We start from the raw sequence: 7,249 nt of genomic DNA on the forward strand, positions 1-7,249 counted from the left end.
CCTCTTCATTTTCTTCGATTCTTACTAAGTAAACACATCAAATTCACCCATCCAACTTGATTTAAGTCATAAATCTTAGAAAGTGAAGCTAGAGAAGTAATCTTTGGTGACTAATTTCAAGGAATTTGGTGATTTTCCTACTTGGGTCAAGTAAGTGATTTTATGATAATCTCATTATTTTTGGGTTTAGAGTTGTCTTTTAGCATATACATGCTTAATCATGCTCCAATTACTTCTTTTATTTGTTTTCTTTGTTTGATTTTGAGTTTCTTACATGTAGAGGGTGGAGAGCCTTCTACCAAAGATAAGGGCAAGACCAAAGCTTGAGAAGCTTTGATTAAAGCTTTTTAAAGCTTGTTTTGAAGGTTAGTGTTCATAAACACACTTACCTTACTCAAAATTTTGATTTTGTGCCTTTATGCTATTATGTGTATATTTTGAGATTTTGTATGAAATGATTGATTTGTTGAATTTTGGTTGCCATTACATGCTCTTGGATGATGTTTGATGAGTATTTATGTTGTGGTAGACATTTCTACCTTGTATCTTTGTGGTTCATGTTCCTTTCATGGCTAAAGTAAACTGAATTTGGGAAAAACGTGATTTTGAGTGAGATTTAGGACCATTTTTCAATCCTTTCTAATTTCCATCTGTGTCTGAATCCTTCATAAAAGTTGTAGGTCTATCTCTTAGCTTTCCAACCCATCCTCTTATGTCCAATTTGGAGATATATAACTCAACTTATGGCTGAAACACTCAAACTGACTCTGTTTGTGTCGGGCCACATGCATCACTGAATTGAGTGCCCATTTTGATCACTATAATGACAAGATTAGGTTCTGAGTTCTTCATAAAAGTTGTTTCCCTGTGTCTTGAGAATTCTCTCGTTCTAAATTGGTTTAATTTGAGTGTTTGGTTTAGTAGGAATTCAATAAATAATGGACTTGGTTCTGCTGAATCAGGTCTGGTCTGTTAGTTTGTGTTCCTAGCTTTGTTTTGTTATATTCCATATTGATATGGGCTGTGATCCCTTCATCCCATTTGTAGGCTTTTGTCTTAGCTTTCTCATGACTCTAATTTCATTTAATTTGGAGACCCATAACTCAAGTTATGTTTAAAAAACACAGCAAGGGTCAATGTTAATTTTATGCTGGAATTTTTCTATGTTAAGTCATTTTGTAACGGCCCAGCCCATGTGTGATATTGTTCGCTCTAGGCCCTACGGCCCGCACGGTTTTGTTCTTGGGGGAAATGGGAAACTTCCCAGGAGGTCACCCAAGAACAAAACCGTGCGGGCCGTAGGGCTTAGAGCGGACAATATCACACATGGGCTGGGCCGTTACAATTGGTATCAGAGCCGAAGCCTCGCTCCTCTGGCCGGTGGTGGGGCAAACCTCAGCGAGGACGTTGAGTCTCCAAGGGGGGGTGAGCGGTGGCTGTGAGCGGTGGCTGTAGTGACAGTGCACTCACAGTGCACTCACCTTAGGCAAATCTCACATCGGTTAAGTGCGAGAGGGAAGTGATGTACTTAAGGTGGGCGGTTTAAAACATGTGTGAGGCCTTTTGGTGGTAAAATGGCTAAAGAGTTGGAAGAACTCCAGGGTTAAGCGTGCTCGCTTAACGGCAATCCTAGGATGGGTGACCTCCTGGGAAGTTTCCCATTTCCCCCAAGAACAAAACCATGCGGGCCGTAGGGCATAGAGCGGACAATATCACACATGGGCTGGGCCGTTACACATTTTGTTTAAGTATGAGAATTTTTATGAATTACCTAAGTGTAAATTAAGTTTTTATTATGAGAAGACTAAAGAACATGAATTTTATGAGAAATGTTTTTGGGCTCTAATATACTTGGTGTGGATTTGATGCATGATTTGATTTTATTATGTATGATGAGCATGCTCGGCATTTGATGCCATTATGATAAGAAGCTATGATCATATGCTAGGCACGTGGGTGTCTTATGTTAGGGCGGACGCGCTCTATATGTTATGAAAAGGTTGGCGACCTAAGGCCATTATGAATAAGCTATGAAAACTTATCTGCTTCTTTTTCTTCTAAGTGTTTGTGAGCCCTTATACAATATTTTTAAGGAAGTAAAATAAATGAGATCACATTATGTTAATAACTCTTAGTTTACCACAACGTATTTATGATATCAAATGAATTTCTAAAGCATGATGTGTTGGTGTGCATATGTACTGCATGTTTAAATTTAATGATTTTATGTATATAAATGATTTTTTTTTAAGTATGTTGTCATCACAACATTGGTTTGTTGTGTTTTATGAGCACCACTGATTTAAATCAAGTTGGATGGGTGAATTTGATGTGTTTACTTAGTAAGAATTGAAGAAAATGAAGAAGAAGAAGAAGAAGAAGAAGAAGAAGGAGAAGGAGACGTGTAGGAAAAGGAGAAGAAGGACAAAGTATTCCTCAATAATTGATAGTTGCTTTTAATAAAGCAACTAAGGGGTATTTTGGTCTTTTCTCCAAATTGGAGGGTGTTTTGGTCTTTTCTCCAAATATTCTCCAATTAAATTCCTTCAAAATATTATTTATCTCCACAAAATTCTCTAATTTATTCCATAAAAATAATTCCTCAAATTTCCTTACTATACTACCATAATTCACTATTCACTAATTATCTAAATTCTCCAAAAATATTCCTTACTTACTTTCTACCCATAAAAACCATGCATACATGCTCCAAAAATGTTAAATAAAATATAAAACATAAATAGTAATTTTTCCGGACCAAAAATAATACCAACTTCCGGACCGGTGGTACTATTCATAGACCGGTAAACTACTATTGAAACACAGAAAAAATGGGGCGTTACAGTTCTCCCCCCGTTAAAGAATTTCGTCCTCGAAATTCACCTGAATTAAACAACTGAGGATGCTGTTATCTCATAATATTTTCACTTTCCCATGTAGCTTCCTCGGTCTTATGGTTTCTCCAAAGAACCTTTACCAACGGAATTCTCTTATTCCTTAGTTCCTTGATTTCCCTAGCAAGTATCCTCACTGGTTCTTCCTCATAAGTTAAATCTGGCTCTATAGTCACAGATTCCACTGATAATACATGTGATGGGTCGGACTGATACCTCCTCAACATAGATATGTGGAAAACATTATGTATCCTATCTAGGTCTGGTGGTAAAGCTAGTCTATAGGCTAATGGACCCACATGCTCAATGATCTCATATGGACCAATGAACCTAGGACTAAGCTTCCCCTTTCTTCCAAATCTCAATATCTTTTTCCACGGAGATACCTTAAGGAAAACCTTATCTCTCACTGCATACTGTATATCTTTCCTCTTCAAATCCGCATAAGATTTCTGACGATCTGAAGCTGCTTTCAATCTATCTCTGATAATTTTGACCTTTTCTTCTGTATCCCTAATCAAATCTGGACCTACCATCTTGCCCTCACTCAATTCTGACCAACATAGTGGAGTCCTACATCTCCTACCATATAGTGCTTCAAAAGGGGCCATTTGAATACTCGACTGATAACTGTTATTGTAGGCAAATTCTACAAGTCGAATGTACTTCTCCCAACTGCCCTCAAACTCAATAGCACAAGCTCTTAACATATCCTCCAAAATCTGAATAACCCGCTCTGACTGACCATCTGTCTGAGGATGAAACACTGTGCTGAAATTTAGCTTAGTACCTAGGGCCTCATGTAGCTTCTACCAAAATCTAGAAGTAAATCTCGGATCTCTATCTGAAATGATGGAAGAAGGAACCCCATGTAATCTCACTATCTCATCTATATACAGCTCTGCATATTGCTCCATGGTGAAGTCGGTCCTAACAGGAAGAAAGTGTGCTGACTTAGTTAATCTGCCAACTATTACCCATACAACATCTTTCTTTTTAGGAGTTAAAGGCAATCAAGTCACAAAATCCATAGTAACCTTATCCCATTTCCACTCTGGAATAGAAGTAGGGCGTAACAAACCAGAAGGAAACTGATGCTCTGCTTTCACTTGCTGGCACATCAAACACCTCGACACATAATCTGTGATATCCCTCTTCATCGCCAACCACCAATATTGTGATTTCAAATCCTGATACATCTTATTACTGCCAGGATGCATAGCATAGGGACTACTATGAGCTTCCTTTAAGATACTCTTCCTCAGCTCTGAAATTTTAGGCACACAAATCCGATCCCCAAAGTACAAGCAGTCGTCATCTTTAATCATAAATCTCTTTTTCCTTCCATCTTTGATTAGGTCTTTCCACAAGGCAATTGTCTCATCATCCCTCTGTGCATCTCGAATCTGCTGAAGTAGACTAGGTCTAATCATAAGCTCTGCCACGAGTGCACCATTACTAGCTACAGATAATCGAGTATTCATAGCATGTAAAGCAACCAAGGACTTCCTACTAAGTGAATCTGCTACCACATTAGCTTTACCCGGATGGTAATCAATGGTGAAGTCATAGTCCTTAAGTAGCTCTAACCATCTGCGCTGTCTCAGATTAAGCTCCTTTTGAGTAAGCAGATACTTGAGACTCTTATGATCCGTATACAAATGACATTTCTCACCATACAAGTAATGCCTCCAAATCTTCAAAGCGAAGACTATAGCTGCTAACTCCAAATCATGAGTAGGGTAGTTCTTCTTGTGTGGTTTAAGCTGTCTAGAAGCATAAGCAACTACTTTACCCTCCTGCATAAGCACACAACCCAATCCATTATGTGAAGCATCACTATACACATCATACGGTCTACCCGAAACTGGTTGTGTCAACACTGGAGCTTCAGTAAGCATCGCCTTAAGCTTCTCAAAACTATTCTGACATTTATCATTCCACTCGAATCTGACATCTTTTTGAAGAAGTCTAGTCAAAGGAGCCGCAATGAGAGAAAATCCCTTGACAAATCTTCTATAATAACCAGCCAATCCTAAGAAACTCCGAATCTCTACAACATTCTTCGGTGGCTTCCATTCAAGCACTGCCTCCATCTTCTTCGGATCAACTCTAATACCCTCAACAGAAATAATGTGACCCAAGAAAGCAATCTCAGACAACCAGAATTCACACTTACTCAGCTTAGCATACAAATGTCTCTCTCTCAATATCTGAAGTACAATTCTCAAATGGTGATCATGATCCTCTCTAGTCTGAGAATATACCAAGATGTCATCAATCATTTCATACAAAATCTCAAAATATACACATAATAGCATAAAGGCACAAAATCAAAATTTTGAGTAAGGTAAGTGTGTTTATGAACACTAACCTTCAAAACAAGCTTTAATCAAAGCTTCTCAAGCTTTGGTCTTGCCCTTATCTTTGTTAGAAGGCTCTCCACCCTCTACATGTAAGAAACTCAAAATCAAACAAAGAAAACAAATAAAAGAAGTAATTGGAGCATGATTAAGCATGTATATGCTAAAAGACAACTCTAAACCCAAAAATAATGAGATTATCATAAAATCACTTACTTGACCCAAGTAGGAAAATCACCAAATTCCTTGAAATTAGTCACCAAAGATTACTTCTCTAGCTTCACTCTCTAAGATTTATGCCTTAAATCATTGATTTATACTCAGCGCGTTGATTTTATCACGCGCAGGTTGGAGATTGTGCTTGCTGTTTAAAGACCTGAAGAGTAGCATCAGAGCTGAAGAGATCTTTTGGTAGTTGATTAGTATTTTATGTAACTAAAAAATTATGGCATGTATGAGTATTACAAATTTGGAGACTGTATGAGTTAATTTATAACTTAAGCATATTGTTGTAAATTATTTTGATGTATATATTGGGAGATAAACTTGGAACTTATTTAATGGTTAGAATATTAGAAGTTGATATGTTTATATGCATCTATTTAATTGGTGAATATTAAAATGTTATTGAGGATATGAAATGATAGAAGTGCTATTGTGTTGTTATTGGAGTTTGATGTGGTTTGGAGTTTGGAATTGGGAGTGCTTTGTATTCATATGTTTGGCAACTTCTCTTTTTAGGGGAAACTCTTGCAGTTTTTCTGTAGGACTCTCCCAAATCACTTTCAAAACAAAATATTAGTACTTGCTAAACTTATGAATACTAAGTCACTTCTGATTCATAATATGATTGTATGATTTATATGCAGGTTAGGACGGTGCCTCCGGCACTGAATGTGGCATCCACCGTCGGGTCTTTCGGGATCGGGCGGCGGGTGTTACAATTAATATTATAAAATTATTTATACTTAATCAAAATTTTATCAAAATTAGAAATAAACTCTAGAATAGCAAGGGTGTTAATAAATTTTCTGTTTAATGTATAATATATAATAAGTTCCAAAAATTTATTTATAGACAGTCAAATAAAGGTCTATTCAAATAGATTGACATTTGAAATAGTTGAGTATTTAAATTTGGTACCATGTTGATTGTGTTTTTAATTGTTTTTTCAATTCATTTCAAATACTTATAATTAAATATAATTTTATTTTATGGAAAATTTTTCCAAAGAAAAATCAAACAACAAATTTTTAATGTGCTATTGGTAGATTTCTTGATAAGGACAAATTATTCCTATTAATTTGGCAGATAAGTAGAATAATTACTCAATGTAATTAACTTTTCCAAATAAATAAAAAAATTAGTTAAATCTGTTGACTTTACAATCTCTGAACAAGCAAAATTTAGAAAGCAAAAGTCCTTAATCAGTTAGGACCGTTTACCAACTGAAGTCTCAAGAGGGAGGCGATATATAATTCAATTGGGGTTAGTTAACAAATTCATTAACAATTTGTTTGTTTCAGATAAATCAACTCTCTAAAATTCTATATAATTCATTTACAAATTTATTATTATTATTATTATTATTATTATTTATTTGGACATGTATCTCCACGCAAATAGGGTGATATTTAGGAAAAAATTTCTCAACATGAGATGTGGTTTTCAACTGTGGTGACTCCAGGTTTCAGGCTCTCATTTTACACTTAAAATTTGTCTGGATATAGTTTATTTTATGTTGATTCAACTGTATGTCAGTTATAAATTTAAATTCTTACATTAGCTATAGATTAAAATTCATTTGGAGTTTTCTTCAAAAAGGAAAATTCATTTAGAATTTCTTTTTTTTTTATAATTCTATGGAAATAATTATGTATAGACTAAATTATATCAAAATTAAAAAGTTTGTAAATAAATTTTAAACTTAAAAAGTACAAATTATTAAAACTAATGAATTTCAAATATAAATTATAATTAAGTTAAACATGA

At 35.3% G+C, this 7,249-nt stretch overlaps 1 long non-coding RNA gene across 1 annotated transcript; it reads left to right on the plus strand.

Annotated features, from left to right (window-relative positions):
* On the plus strand, positions 1-5,785 carry LOC149497855 (uncharacterized). The gene is made up of 3 exons (XR_016319927.1): positions 1-150; positions 281-365; positions 5,605-5,785. It is a non-coding gene; the product is annotated as an uncharacterized LOC149497855 (long non-coding RNA).
* The last annotated feature ends 1,464 nt before the right edge of the window (positions 5,786-7,249 follow it).

This window comes from Jatropha curcas, chromosome 3 (assembly GCF_041381405.1).
Source record: "Jatropha curcas cultivar XTBG-Jc1 chromosome 3, XTBG_Jcur_1.0, whole genome shotgun sequence".
Lineage (NCBI taxonomy): Eukaryota > Viridiplantae > Streptophyta > Magnoliopsida > Malpighiales > Euphorbiaceae > Jatropha > Jatropha curcas.